The sequence below is a fragment of the Pteronotus mesoamericanus genome, unplaced genomic scaffold, assembly GCF_021234165.1.
Source record: "Pteronotus mesoamericanus isolate MK-2021 breed Mesoamerican mustached bat unplaced genomic scaffold, CSHL_Meso_final contig_41, whole genome shotgun sequence".
Lineage (NCBI taxonomy): Eukaryota > Metazoa > Chordata > Mammalia > Chiroptera > Mormoopidae > Pteronotus > Pteronotus mesoamericanus.
The window spans coordinates 3,379,839-3,395,311 of NW_026555152.1; the positions used below are offsets into that span (position 1 = coordinate 3,379,839).

Sequence of the window (15,473 nt, forward strand, 5' to 3'; positions counted from 1 at the left end):
AACTGTTTTCCACAGTGACTGCACCAGTCTGCATTCCCACCAACAGTGCACTAGGGTTCCCTTTGCTCCACAGCCTTGCCAGCACTTGTTGTTTGTTGATTTGTTTATGCTGGCCATTCTGAATGGTGTGAAGTGGTATCTCACTGTGGTTTTAATTTGCATTTCTCTGATGGCTAGTGATGATGAGCATCCTCTCCTATGTCTCTGGGCCCTGTGTACGTCCTCCTTGGAGAAGTGTTTGTTCAGGTCCTTTGCCCATATTTTAATTGGATTGTCTGTCTTCCTAGAGTGGAGCCATGTGAGTTATTTATATATTTTGGAGATCAAATCCTTGTCCAAGGTTTCATTGGCAAATATATTTTCCCATACGGTTGGTTCCCTTTTCATTCTTATATTTTCTTTAGCTGTGCAGAAGCTTCTTATTTTGATGAGGTCCCATTTGTTTATTCTTTCCTTTGTGTCCCTTGCTCTAGGGGACATACTGGTGAAAATATTGCTGCTTGGGATATCTGAGAGTTTCCTGCCTATGTTCCCCTCTAGAACTTTTATGGTATTGCAACTTATATTTAAGCCTTTTATCCATCTCGAGTTTATTTTTGTGAATGGTATAAGTTGCTGGTCAAATTTTCAATTTTTTACATGTAGCTGTCCAGCTCTCCCAACACCATTTTTTGATGAGGCTATTTGTATCTCATTTTATGCTTCTGCCCCCTTCGTCAAATACTAATTGACCATAGAGACATGAGTTTATTTCTGGGCTCTCTATTTTGTTCCACTGATCTATGTGTCTGTTCTTATGCTGGTAACAGACTGTTTTGATTACAGTGGCCTTGTAATATAGTTTGATGTCAGGTATTGCGATCCCTCCTACTTTGTTTTTCTTTCTCAAAACTGCTGCAGCTATTCAGAGTTGTATATGGTTCCATGTAAGTTTTTTAAATGTTTGTTCTATATCTGTGAAATACATCATTAGTATTTTAATAGGGATTGTGTTGAATCTATAAATTGCTTTGTGTAGTATGGACATTTTGATGATGTTCATTCTTCCAATCCATGAACACAGTATATGCTTCCATTTATTTGTGTCTTCTGTAATTTCTTTCTTCAGTGTTGTGTAGTTTCTGAATACAGGTTTTTTACCTCTTTGGTTAAGTTTATTCCTAGGTACTTTATTTTTCTTGTTGCAATAGCAAATGGTATTTTTTTTTCCTGATTGGTGATTCTGATATTTCATTGTTGGTATACAAAAATGCCTTTGATTTCTGAATATTGACTTTGTATCCCACTGTTTTGCCAAATTCACTTATTAGGTGGATGCAGAACTCTTGATTAAATGGTCATCCCTCCAGCACTTTGAGTACGTATGTCATCCTACTGTCTTCTAGCCTCCATGATCACTGATGAGAAGTCAGAAGTTAATCTTATTAAAAATCCATTGTACATAATTATTCACTTCTCCCTTACTACTGTCTTTGTTTTTGCTTTCAACAAATTGGCTGTTGTGTGGGTAGGTGTAGAGTTTCTGTGTTTATCCTGCTTGGAATGCATTGCGCTTCTCTGATGTGCAAGTTAATGTTTTAAATGAAATTTCATGTGGTTTTTGCTGTTGTTTCTTAAAGTATTCTTTCTGTCCCTTTCTCCCTCTTTTCCTTTTGGGAATTCCATTATGCATATTTTGGTGCTAATACATAGTATGAAGTTCTAATCATTTTTCTTTATTCTTTCAGCTTTCTGTCCTTACATTGTATCATTTCAATTGATCTATTTTAAAGTTATCTTTCTTTTGTCAGTTCAAATCTGCTGTGAAGTCCCCTCCAGATATTTTTTCATTTAAGTTAATATATTTTCTACTCCAAATTTCTATTTCATTGTTTTTATAATCTCTCTTTATTGATATTTTCTATTTGGTGAGACACTAGTCTCATACTTTCCTTTAATTCTTTACATACAGTTTTCTTTTATTCTGAACATATTCATAATTGCTGACTTAAAATATTTGTCTAATAAATCCAATATCTGGACTTTCTCAAGGGCATGCTTTATTGTTGTTTTTTTCTCTGTTAATGGGTTGCACTTTTTTATGTGTGTTCTAATTGTGTGTTAAAAACTGGATGTTAACTAATATAACAACTCCAGAAATCAGATTCCACCACTGGCCAAAAAAGGTTTGTTGTTGCTCTTTCTTTTTGTTGTTCCTAATGCTGTTTGTTTATTTCCTAAACTAATTCTGTAAAGTCCATTTTCTTTATCATGTGCAGCCTGTTAAGTTTCTGCTCAATTTGCTTTGGTAGTCAGCTAATGATGGGACAGAGATTTCCTTAAGTGCTAAAAACAATTTGTCCCATAGTCTTTGCTGAGGGGCTCTCTGTATATATGGACGCAGGTTTTCTATTCTCTGATAGACAGTTTACAACACTGACTTGGACTTTTCTCCCTGCTTGTGTAAAGTCCCAATGTCAGCAACAGGTGATAGAGTATGGCTTTCTCAAGGCTTTCCCGTGTGTGGCCCTCCTAGGTGCTGAGGAATTTGTCAAAGCTCTTCAAAGCCCCCTAAGGATGTCTCCTTTCCCAATTATTCAAGTTTTTTCTTTGTTTGTTTGTTTCTTTTAGAGAGGGAGAGAAATATCAATGTATGATTGCCTCTCCCAGCCCGCAACCCAGACATGTACACTAACTGGGATCAGCCAGCAACCCTTTCATTCACAAGCCACAGGTAGCACTCAGTCCACTGAGCCACACCTGCCAGGGCCAAATTATTCAAGTTTTTTTGGTCAACCTCTTGTTAATCCCAACTCATGTATACCTCTGAGCAACTGTGACGTTAAACAATTGCCTTTGTTGTTTTAAACAAATGCCCTAAGACTATTTACATGAATGACTTCAGAATGATTAGAATTCAGGAGGTGAAATAAAAACAAGCTCTGTGAATGGAGCTTTAAAGAGAGCCACCAGACAGATCATACATTAATGATTTCCTGAGAACAGGGTATTTAAAGGGACCTGAACGTGTCTGTCCTCTCCAGTAGTTTGTAGTTTTCAAAGCACCTGTGGTGCTAGGAAGGGGCAATGGGACTAAGTTTAAAGGCCACAAAGTACCCTGTTCTTACCAAGGTTCAATATTTTTATTGAATAAGCATTCCTTGGATTGTTAATTAGTTGTTAATTTCCAGATTTCTAAAATAGTCAGACAATTTTTGTTTCACTCAGTGAACTTTTGTTCTTACCACTGTTTTGGAGAATAGGATTTATAGAATGTCCTCATTCCAACATTCCAGATGTAGTTCCAAGATAAGTGGTATTTTAAAAAATAAAAATTAGGGAGGAGAATCAAGATGGTGGAAGAGTGGAAGTCACACTGACCTCCAGGAACCAACCTGGAATTACAACTAAATTGTGGAGAAACCACCTGGAACAAACAACTGAACAATAATAGCAAGTGAGGAGTCATAACCTCGGACAGAAAGAAGAATCAGCGTTAGTGTAACTAACTGGTAAGGAGTGCAGGAGTGACTCAAGAAGGTGGGTGCAGTGCCCATGGGTGGCAGCAACAGGAGGATATTGAAATGGCCAATTGGTTCCCCCTAAGATGAGCGGGGTCTAAACCATAAGTGGGGATCTCCAGCCTACAGCACCAGAGCCCAAAAAGTACACAGATAAGAGCTAGCTGTCGAAAGTGGCAGGGTTGCTCTCTGCCAGAGACATGCAGCGGGAGACCAAAAGAGCCGTTTAAACGGCCAACGCATGAATTTTTATTTGCAGCAACTTACCCTGGTCTCTGGCAGAGTGGGCTGAAGACACCTGAGGAGAGACTGGGGAAGTGTGCTTTGGGGAAAGAACTGAGAGAGTGGTCAGTGGGATCCCAGTGCTGACTCATCCCCCATATGGCAACAGCCATCTTGCTCAGGCAGACTCCCCTGAGCAGCAACAGCTTGAGAGGACACAATAGCCCTGCCCCCAGGAGGTCTCAACTCTGAGCCAGTAGTGCTAAAACCTGACTGCTGAGCACAGAGTGGCAGCTACAGATAGTACATCCCTAGCCAAAGCAGGCACAGAGTGGTCTGGAGACACTTGAGGAGAGACTGAAGACAGAAGCTTTGGAGAGAGAACAGAGAGGGTAGCCAGCAGGATCCCGGTGCTCACTCCTTCCTCATATGGCAGCAGCCATCTGGCTCAGGCAGACCACTCTCCTGAGTGGAAGAAGCGTGAAAGGACACAATAACCCTGCCCCCAGGAGGGACTCTGCCTTGCCCTGTGGTGTCTGACCCAGCCTGCTGAGTGCAGCGTGACTAGATTAACAGTTGAAAGAGACAGCCAGACAGTACATTCCTGGAAGTCTCAAACAAACTGCCCAAGGTCAGACAAGGTCAACATCTGACATCCTCAGAGGCAGGTCCAGAAAGAAAAAACAGCGGTCTCCTACCATAGAAGTTCACACCACAAAGTCAGGAAATCAAGACAGATTAACTTGAGAAGCAGAAGCAGAAAAGAAGAGTCTCTCAAAGAATGGGAAGACAAAGAAACATGCCCCAATCCAAGGGAAAGGAGGAATCCCTAAAAGAGAACTAAATGAAATAGAGGCAAGTCAACTATCAGATACTGAGTTCCAAACAACAGTTCTAAGGAAGCTCAATGAGCTCAGTGAGCTCAGAGGGAATTACCAAAAACTACAGGGGAACTATGAGAAACTTACTGCAAACTATATCAGCATGAAAGAGGACATAGAAACCATCAAGAAACAAGAGGAAATGAAGAATACAATTTCTGAATTGAAGAACACAGTAGAAGGAATCAAAAGCAAGCTCAGTGAAGCCGAGGACTGAGTCAACAAGCTGGAGGATAAGGTGGAAAAAAGCATCCAGAAAGAGCAACAAAATGAAAAAAAAACTCAAAAAGAATGAAGAGGCATTTAGGGAAATGCAGAACAACCTGAAATGTAATAATATCCATATAAGAGGGATACCAGAAGGAGAAGAAGAGGAGCAAGGGATAGAGAACCTGTTTGAAAAAGTAAGGATGGAAAACTTCCCTAATCTGAGGAGCGAAAAAGTCACACAAGTCCAGGAAGCACAGAGGGTCCCATTCAAGAAGAACCCAATGAGGCCCACTCCAAGATACATCATACTTAAAATGGCAAATAGCAAAGACGCACAGAGAATCCTAAAGGAAGCAAGGGAGAATGAGATAGCAACATATAAGGAAGCCCTAGTACCTCGAAGCAGTGGACTTCTAAACAAGCCAGAAGGGAATGGCAAGAAATATTCCACGTCATGAAAAGCAAAGGCCTGCAACCAAGACTGATCTACCCAGCAAGGCTCTCAGTAAAAATGGAAGGCGAAATAAGTTTTTCAGACACAAGAAGGCTAAAAGAATATACCTCTACCAAACCAGAATTGCAAAATATACAAAAGGGGCTGCTTTAAGAAGATGAAGAAAAAGAGTCTATGAATACCCAGTTCCTTACAGTCACCAATACTTGATAGTACTAATATTTTTAATACTTATTAATCTGATCATGACAATGATGTGTTATTTTGTTACTTTATTATTTGCTGAAACTAAACCTGTTTTTTTATATTTCTTGCCTATTTCTATTTTTAAAAAGCTTTAAATGACTTTTTGGTATTCTTTATCCATTTTTTGATTAAAGTTTTGTAGAATTGTTGCCCTGAAAAACAAACAAAAAAACTATTAACCCTTTTTTAGATGTGTTGCAAATACTTTCACATTCAATTACTTGTCCTTTAACTTTCTTTGTATGTATATTACTATATAGTATTAAATATTTAATATAGTCATAATGTGGGTATGTTACTTTAGAGCTTCTGGGCTTGAATATTTTACTTCAGGGTAAGAAAAATATTACTTTGTATTTTCTCCAAAATCTCCTTAGATTTTACATATTGATTTTAACTCACCTGAATATTTCTTGTATAATGTGTGAAGAAGGACTCTATATTTGTTTTATTTCAAGTAATAGTGGTCCATGCACCTTATTTATTGAATAAGCCTTATTTTCTTCATTGATTTGAAATATCAATTTAATCATATATTACATTGTTAGACAGATGCATTTGTTTCTAGAATCCTCATTTTATTTGATCGATCTACTTGATTATTTCTGTGGTGGTATCATGTTGTTTTCATTGCTGAGACTTTATAATGAATTTAAATTTTTTAATATTTTATAATGGATTTTGACATTTATAAAAATAAATAAATAAAATCAATCTGCATTTTAAAAAAAAAGAAAGAAGGAAGGAATGCCCACCTTTTGTGAAAACATGGATTGAACTGGAGAATATTAAGCTAAGTGAAATAAGCCAGTCAGTGAAAGACAAATACCATAATGATCTCACCTATAACTGGAATCTATTCAACAAAATAAACTAACGAACAATATAAACCACAGGCAAGAAAACATGGAGCAGACTGAAAGCGACCAGAAGGGATGGGGAAGGAGAACAATGGTGGAAAGAAGAAGGGACTAAACAAAGAACATGCCAGAATGACCCATGGATATGGACAACAGAGTGGGAATTGAATGTGGAAGAGGCGGGCAGGGTGGGATGGGTGGAGGAGGGCAAAGGGGTAATAACTGAAACAACTGTAATAGAATAAACATGATTTAAAAATAAAAAATTTAAAAAGAAAGGATGTGGAGAAAGGGGAACCCTTTTGCATTGTTGGTGTGAATGCAGACTGATGCAACTCTGTGGAAAGCAGCGTGGAAATATCGCAAAAAGTTAAAAATGTATCTGCCTTTTTACCCAGCGATTCCACTTCTGGGATCATTTCTGAAGGAACCCAAAACACTAACCCAAAAGAACATTAGCACTTCTATGTTCATTGCAGCCTTATTTACAATCACCAAGATACAGGAGCAGCCCAAGTATTCATCATTACATGAGTTAATAAAACAACTATGGGACATTTACACAATGGAATTCTGCTCAGCCATCAAAAAGAAAATTTATGCTTTGCAACAGTATGGATGGATCTGGGAACATCATGCTATTGAAATCAGCCAGTCAGGGAAAGACAAATACTAAACGGCAAATACCATATGATTTCACTCATATGTGGAATCTAATGTACAAACTGAACTAACAAGCAAAACTCCATCTAAGATGTCTAACAAGAGACACACTCATAGCTGGAGTGTAGATGACAGTAGCAGAGTGTAGATGACAGTTAGTCGGGATCAGCAGGTTTAGGGAGCGGAGGGATTGAGTGAAAAGGAAAAAGAATTCATGGACATGGATAACAGTCCATGACAAATACCATATGGGAAAGTGGATATAAGGGGACTAAATGGTAATGGAAAAAATAAAATAAAAATTTAATTGAAACACACACACAAAATAAAAGAAAAATTAACCCAAAAGTCAATGATGAATAAAATATCAAAATTTCAAATTAAGACATAATCAGTAAGTGTCATACTATTCCATATGGGAGTCTGACACAAGAGGAAAAATCAAATAGTGATGCTGTCTTTTTAAAATTTGATTGTTCATCATGGATGTTTGCACTAATTTTTATTTTATTAAACCTCATTATAATATTTATTTTTATTGTTCAATTTTTTGGTATCCCCTTAAATTTTGTGCCTGAGGCAAGTGCCTGCCTGACAAGTCTCTCTCTAGTCTTAACCCTAGAGAAGGGGGATTTCAGACCACATCTCTGCTTTTTTTTTTAACTCTCCAAACTGATATTTTAGTTCTAACTCACATTTATATTCCACCACAGTATTTTGGGTTGTTATCAAAATGATCATCTTAAAATCTAGCAGAAAAATATCAGTGTGGCCCTGGCCAATGTGGTTCAATTGATTAGAGCATCATTCCATAACTGAAGGGCTGCACGTTTGATTCCCAGTCATGGCAGATACCTGGGTTGCAGGTTTGATCTACAGTCTGGGTACATGGAGGAGGCAACCAATTGATGTTTCTCTCTCACATCGATGTTTCTTTCTGTCCCTTCCTCCTTCTAAAAGCAATGAAAAAATGTCTTCAGGTGAGGAAAAAAATCAGTGTAAAGATTGGGAGTAGAGGACTAAGCAGTCATATTAAACTAATTTCTTAAAACTGCTAGTTGAAGCAAATGAGCTTACTCAATATAAAACTCATTACTAGCTGCCAATTAAACTAACATAACATGGGTTTTTTTAAAGAATATATATATGCTAGAGTTTTTAGAAAATTAAATATAATGTATGCCGTACAAACTTTCTAAGATATTACACAACACTAATAGAAAATGCTTAGAAATAACAGTTTTAACCAGAATTATCCTATTGCATTATTTGTTATCAAATTGGCTTTCCTTGAAAATAAACTGAGAGAAATAAAAGAATTAGAGACAAAATTATTTGGCATAATGTGTGGCAAAATTTCCAACTCAAGAAGACAATTGTGTGTAGAGAAAAGCTGCCTCTCTTGAAAGTTATTTTGAGTAACTTCAAACATCTTAGTACAAAGACAATTAATTCTAGATGATTTGAAATTACTTCCCCTATACTGTCATTTAAAAGACATAGTGTTCATATTAAGTTTTTAGATTAGTGCTTTGCAATAACAATCTTGTGAAGTGTGGAAATTTAACTTCCCTATTAAGTGTTCCTTATTTGGTTCTGTTGTTTTATTGCCTCTTCTTATAATCCATAGCTCTGTATCCCCTACTCTTTTCCACTACACTTAGAAAAGCATTTAAAAATCACTATATCAATGTTAGCCTATTTCCAGACAAATTTACTTGCCTAACCATAGTCTTTGTACAAGCTAAAGCACTATGTTGGCTTTTCATTTCTGCAGGTGAGTCAAGGTTCCCAAAGTCAATATCAACCTGTCATTAATACTAACTTAGCCATAATCACATACAATGCTAACTTGCCTTTAATGACTGTATACACAGCTTTATTTTTCTAAGGGAACTGAACCTACTGGTTCAATGGGTCTGTAGGTGAACAAAGGGTGGCCAAAACTAACAGGGAAAAGTCGTGAAGAGTCATACAGTTTTCCTGCTCAGGGACCAGGCAAGTACATCTGCCTGAAAGACAATAATCAAGCATGTTTTTAAAAGTCCCTCAGCAGACTGAGTTAACAATCCCTTCTTCGATCTAGTCTACACACTGGTAAATAAAACATGAAATAGAAATAAGAAAAGAAACCTAAGTAATTATTTTCTTCAGATGGTATGATTATACACCTATAAAATAAAAGGGAAATAACAAAAAAAAGAGAGAATTGATAAGAGCTTGAAAAGTGCCAGATCACACAATTATTAATATATCTTAAAGTCAATAGCTTTCTATATATTATTTATGGGTTTTGTATATGTTACAGTCTAAATATCTATGTCCCACCTAAATTCATATGTTGAAAACCTAATGCCCAAGGTGATGGTATTAGGAGGTGGGGCCTTTGGGAGGTAAGAATCCTGAGGAATGGGATTACTATTTTTATATGAGGCCCCAAACAGCTTGCTCGCCTCTTCCACCAGGGAAGACATAACAAGAAGAAGTCATCTATGAACCAGAAAGCAGGCCCTCACCAAACACATCTGCTGGACCTCCCAGAGTCCAGAACTGTGGGAATAAATTTGTTGTTTGTAAACCACCCAGTTTGTCATATTTTGTTTTAGCAGCCTGAACAGACTAAGACTACACAACATAACCAATATGTATAATATAGATAACTAATTGATTATATAACAATTACCAAGGACTAAGACAACACAGTATAACCAATATGTATAATATACATAACAATAACCAATAAGAAGAGGGCCCATTCACAAAAGCTAAAGAGTAAAAAATACCCAGGAATATCCTTAAGTCCCCTACTTCCTACACATGGTAGGGCATGTAAGAGAAGCCTGCAAAGTGAGAGACCACACAAAGCAATGACAGGCATAGAAAAGAGGCAAGAATGCCGATCTCCTAACACACTCCCTTCCTCATGCCACCTGCCTGTGCATTCATTCGGCTGCTATCATGCTCCTGCCTGCCAACAAACAATCAAAGAACCTTTGTCTATATGGGAGATTTCTTCTTCAACTGCCTGAGGGATAAACATGGTTATAGGTTAATGGCTTGAAAAGTGAACAGCTATCCATCCTATCCCACACGTCGGGCCCCAAACAGCACAGAAGTCTAGGCCTTTCTACCAGCAGACAGATCCTGGCTACTGCTCCCACTGGCTTCTCACCTTTCCCCTGACGGATCCATGAGAGCCTGCTGCCAGGTTCACATGTATGTTGTCTGGTTGTTAGATGTAGGGGAGAAATCTGGGCATACAGGAGCCAATGAGCAATTTCCCCTCCTCAAATCCTAACTAACTCCAAATCCCTTCAGGCCATGGGTTCTCTCTGCTTTAATTTCACCTAAGAGGTTGCTCTAAGTTCTCAACATTTTGACATTTCCCAAGGAAGAGTAGGTGGTTCTGCTGTCAATATCCTTTATTCATCCATTTCTATTTGTTCCTAGGGGACCTCAGGGAATCCAAGCTGAAATGGAATTTTCCCGGTGGCCCCTTTCCTAAAAGCCAAGGGGAATCATCTGTGAAGGCACACAACCTCCTCCTTACTCCTAGTTAATGTAATGGTCTAGACTGAATTCCAGGCTCCCTGAGAGGCCCTCAGTTTTACCTGGTACCAAGGAGCAACATAAGGCTGCCCAGGGCCCCAAGAGCAGAACCACCATGCATTCGCTGACAAGGCCTCAGGTTGCTGGAGAGCAGGATCCAAGGGCAGACCCAGGAAACCACCCAAGAGAATTACAGGGGTGGGCTGTTGTGGAAAGCACTGGCCATTAGCATGCAAATCCCCCACAACTGCCTGCAGCACCAGACCTCCCTGCTCTCTTCTTAAGTGCCAGCGATTTCTGGTCTGTCTGAAATACCCTGCACAAGCTGTCCCCAGTGAGTGCAAAGCTCTTCCCTAGGAATCCGTAGGCTCCCTGGTAGCTCCCTCCAGGGCTCTGCTCAGCATCCTCTCTCAGGGAGGCCTTCCCTGAGCACCCTATTTGACACAGCAGTTCTCGGCCCTGCACTCATTTCCACACCCCCTCTGATTTACTTTTCTCCATAGCACCATCCCTACCTGGTATATTAAATACTTCAGTTTATCCATTACACTGTAAGTTCCTCAGGCACAGCTTTTGTCTGTTTTGTTCACTGCTCTGTAATATCTTATGTCTAGAGCAGTGCCTGGCACACACATTCAAAAGTATTTGTTGGATGTTCTTAAAAAATTAGCTGGCCCTAGATGGGCAGCTTGATTGTTTGGAGTGTCATCCTGTGCACCAAACAGTCGCAGGTTTGATTCCTGGTCAGGGCACCTACCTAGGTTGTGGGTTCCATCCCTGTTCGGGGTGCCTATGGGAGACAAGTGATACATGTTTCTCTCTCATGTTGATTTTTTCTCTCTCTCTCTGTCCCCCCTCTTCCTCTCAGCATTGGGCGAGGTTTAAAAATAATAATAATAATAATAATAATAATAATAACAACAACAAAACTGGATACTAACTGAAGGCAGTAAGATGGATGGTATGCAGTATTTACTGCAATAGGGGAAAGAAACTAAAGTACAGAACTGAGCTCAACTTCAATCCATTGTAGATGCAAATGAGCATCTTAAAAGAAAGAATGAGGGAATAAGGAGGGGACAAGTGATGCTAAAAGCAGAGTCAAGGAAATGGAAAATTCCAACAGACAGGGTGGCTAGTCAGTGTCAATGCAATTAGGCCATCTGTGTCTGCTAGCTGTCACTTGTTTCAGTTAGGCTCCTAGTCTCCCACAGAGATCAGGAGACAGGCCCTTTCCTTCCTAATGATTGCATTTCAAAAGAATGGCTGTGGGGTCCTTGAGAAAGACATTCGTGGGTTATAGAAGACACACACACGTTTCAAAGGGGCAGAGAGAGGATTATAATTCAAAGGTTTTCTAATAAATGCTTAATAAAAGGACAGGGAAGTTCCTATCATCAGGAGTTGGCTTGAACAAAGAGTAAATTTTGGCAGCTTTGAGATTTTCCAAACAGGAACTCAAGGGGGCCTGGGTCATTTTAGGGACAAGGCCTCAGGCTGCCAGAAGCCATGTTGGAGTTTTTTCAAGTCTCTTAGTGTTGGGGTGGAGGAGACTGGAATAGGCCAAGGTTCAGGTCCAGTCAAGAAAAGGGCTCATAGGAACCTGACTAAAATTTGATCCGGGAGAGAGTCTCTGTGTATGGGTGGGTGGGTGGGTGGATGGATGGGGTGTAAGTGTTGGTGGGAAAGGGGTCAAAATGATAAGATCTGAAGACATCCAAATTCAGATGTACGTAGAAACCATTTCAAAGAAAAAGGGAAAATCCTCCCTTCTTCAATAACTCCCTCAGACATGCCTGTGGTTAACATAATACAGCTCCCATTTACTCATAAAAGCTGCTAATGGGAACAAGTCCATTGTTCATCCTAGACCTTCCCAACATGCATTTGTTTCCTGCGTGGATATTTTCCGGACCTGAGTTTGCTCACTGTTTAAAATTCATATTAGAGACAGATACTAAGGAGATTACAAAAAAATAAAAAATAAAAAATAAATTTAAAAAACCTCCTATGGAGCTGATGCTACCTATCAGTGTTACCTTTTCACTAATGAAGCATCTTTGGGTAATTTTCTCTTCCTCTTCCCTTGGCAGCCCACCTCTGTGATGCAGAATGGTTTTTTCCTCCCTTCCTCATTCCTGGCTCAGCTCTCTGCCTCCAGCTTACTCTCAAATCAGAAAAGTCTTGTTTCTGCAGAGTTGGTTCTCCAGGTAAATACCTGATCTCAGTAGCTCCACACAGCCCTGGGTGAGAGCAATCTGCATTTTCTCAGCAGGTCAGATACAATATTGGCCCAATTTATTTTTGTCTTTCCATAAGACTACAGGCATTAAAATAACAAAAAGCATTTTTATAAGTTAACATTTGAATGTACTTTGAAGACCTGATTGAGGGTTCCAGGAGGCTTATATTTATATAATGGGAGGTGGGCAGGTGGGGAGAGTGTCTTCATTTAAAAAAAAAACAAAATTACAGATACAAACTTAGGTGTGACCACATGGACACATGGCTAGTGGCCTCCGAGGGGCTTGGAAGTAGTCTGGGTAAAGAGCCCTAAAGCTTAAGATTCATTAGCTTCCAGTCAATTTGCCTCTGCTGGGAGATATAAAAAACTAGAGAGGTTTATACGGCAGCATTAAAATCTGTAGAAACCCGCTAAGCATAACAGTCTTACATTACATCAGTCCTCTAGATACTATTCTTATCTCTCTTTCACAAACCTCCATCCCTGCTGTTTCCTCTAATTTGAGGGCAGCAATTCATTATAAAATGCGTAGGCTGCGCTGGGGTTGTGCCTTCCTCCGCCCCCCCCACCCCCCACAATCTGGGCTTTCACAATCTAGTATTGTGTCAATTACGTAATTGCCAAAACAGAGAGTTTAATGGAGTGCATGCAAAAAGCATAGTTGGGAGTTCTTACATAAACCTTCATATACCATCCATAAGATCTGCTCCCAGATCGGGTACGTGGAATTACATAAGGTACCTGGAAAACACCGAGGCAGCAGTCAGGTTTATTTTCCACCTCAAAAACAATCGAAGTGTTTTGCACTTAATTTACTAGCCTTTAATGAGACTTGCTTATCTTTTCATGTAACCATAAAGGAACCTCTTGACACTGCTACTCAACTTCCCTGTCACCTCTGCACTTAGGATGTATTCTACCTGAAATTATGGGTCCCTAATAAACATCAACTATTCTTTGCAAGTTTAAAAATATCAAGAAAGATACTTAGACAAAATACAAAAGTGCACATGCTATAATTCTTCAACACATCTCCTTTCTAATACCAGCTTTCTCTCTGGCATTTCTAACCACTTATTCTTTACTTATCTAAAACCACTGGAACCACACCTGGAGCTACAAAGTAACAAATTTTAAAGCACAGTGCTGTCCAGTGGGTCCCTGACCTCACATTAGAATCACCAACAGAGCTTTTCACATTACAAATGCCACAGCATCACCCAAAACCAACTAGAACGAAATACTGGGGTGGGACACAAAAGAAGGTGCCTAGACATTAGTATATCTTATGCTTTCTACTTTTCCTTGTTACCTGAAAAAAAAATAACCACAATTATGAGAGGAGGGGGTTTTTTTGCAGGGGAGATCTTTAATACTGGCAGCTCATAATACTGTTTCCATCAGATATAAAAATAAAATCATTCTATAATTTGAAAGCCACAAAGGATATCTGTGGGATCCTTTTTATTACTACCATAATCAAAGAATTTTCACCCACTTTCTTAATAGCCTTTACAAAACCTATTTTGTTGTTTAATGTTATGCAATGCCACCTGATTAGTTCAAAGCAACTGCCCTATGTTGTCTTAAAGGGTATCTCAAGCTAAGACCCTTCTTATCCTCAAGTAAAGTTTTGCTTTAGAGCAAAAATGAGGGTTCTCACTTATATTCAACCTCTCAAATGTCTGATAATCACGTCTATAACTTTACCAATGAGCGAATATTTTTTTTAAAGTCCTTACATAACAGAGAGTACAGGCTCCTTTGGTATTCTGCCAAGAGCACTTCTTTCCATGTTTGTATTTAAAATAGACTGGTAGTAACATCACTTGTGTTCCTGAAATTCCTTCTGTGCACAGCCTCCGAATGGGGGGGGAAATGGATGTAGCAACCTACTTCGTTGCTTTACCATTATAAAGCCCAACGGATCTAACACATTCAGACTAAATTCAGGCAAAGACACGGAAGAATATATCCAAAGCTGGGGAAAGGCGGTGACTCGGTGTAACTAACCTACCATCCTTTCCAAGACGAAGGATGTTTAACCTGGCAGCACGCAAGGTGCCAAATGAGCTGCAAACCTCGGCCCGGCAGGAGATGTGGCAGGCCAGAATAAGTACCACGGCGACAGAAAAGCAAAATAGACGCCGCGCTGCCAGAATCGGCTGCAGTCGCTCCCCAACTCCGGCACCTGTCTTCCCTCCGTGTCTAGGAGGCAGAACCAGAGCCCAGCCCGGCCCTGTCGGACTGAGCAGAAGAAGGATGCGCTCACCTGGGTGGGGAAGAGCCACGAAAAATGTCCAAGGAGCCACCTCTGCCTCAATGAGATTCTCACCCTGGACCGGGGTCCAACACGCTCCCTCCTCCTCCGCCTCCTCGTCCAGCTCGAGTTTTCTATTTAACGACAGGTCTGGACTCCACAGACCAGCCGAGATGTCCGCAAAGGGGGGCGATAAAGTTGCCAAGAGAAGCCGACGGAGGCGGCGCAGGTGGAGGCGTAAGGGACGCCCCCGCACCTGGGGCTGCCTCTCCACAGCTGCCCCCGGCTCACGCCCGCCCCGCGCCCTCAGGCCCCGCCCAGGACGCCACCCCGCTCCAGCGCAGAGGCGGCGGAGGATGCGCGCGGGGGTGCCGACTGGACGC

General features: G+C 40.1%; 1 protein-coding gene across 1 annotated transcript in view; it reads right to left on the reverse strand.

Moving 5' to 3' along the window:
* Window positions 1-15,203, reverse strand: part of MTUS2 (microtubule associated scaffold protein 2) — a 632,886-nt gene extending 617,683 nt beyond the window's left edge. Inside the window, exon 1 of the mRNA XM_054577117.1 lies at window positions 15,103-15,203. The gene's annotated coding sequence lies outside the window, so the exon portion shown is untranslated. The remainder of the gene's footprint in view (window positions 1-15,102) is intronic.
* Between the last annotated feature and the right edge of the window lie 270 nt (window positions 15,204-15,473).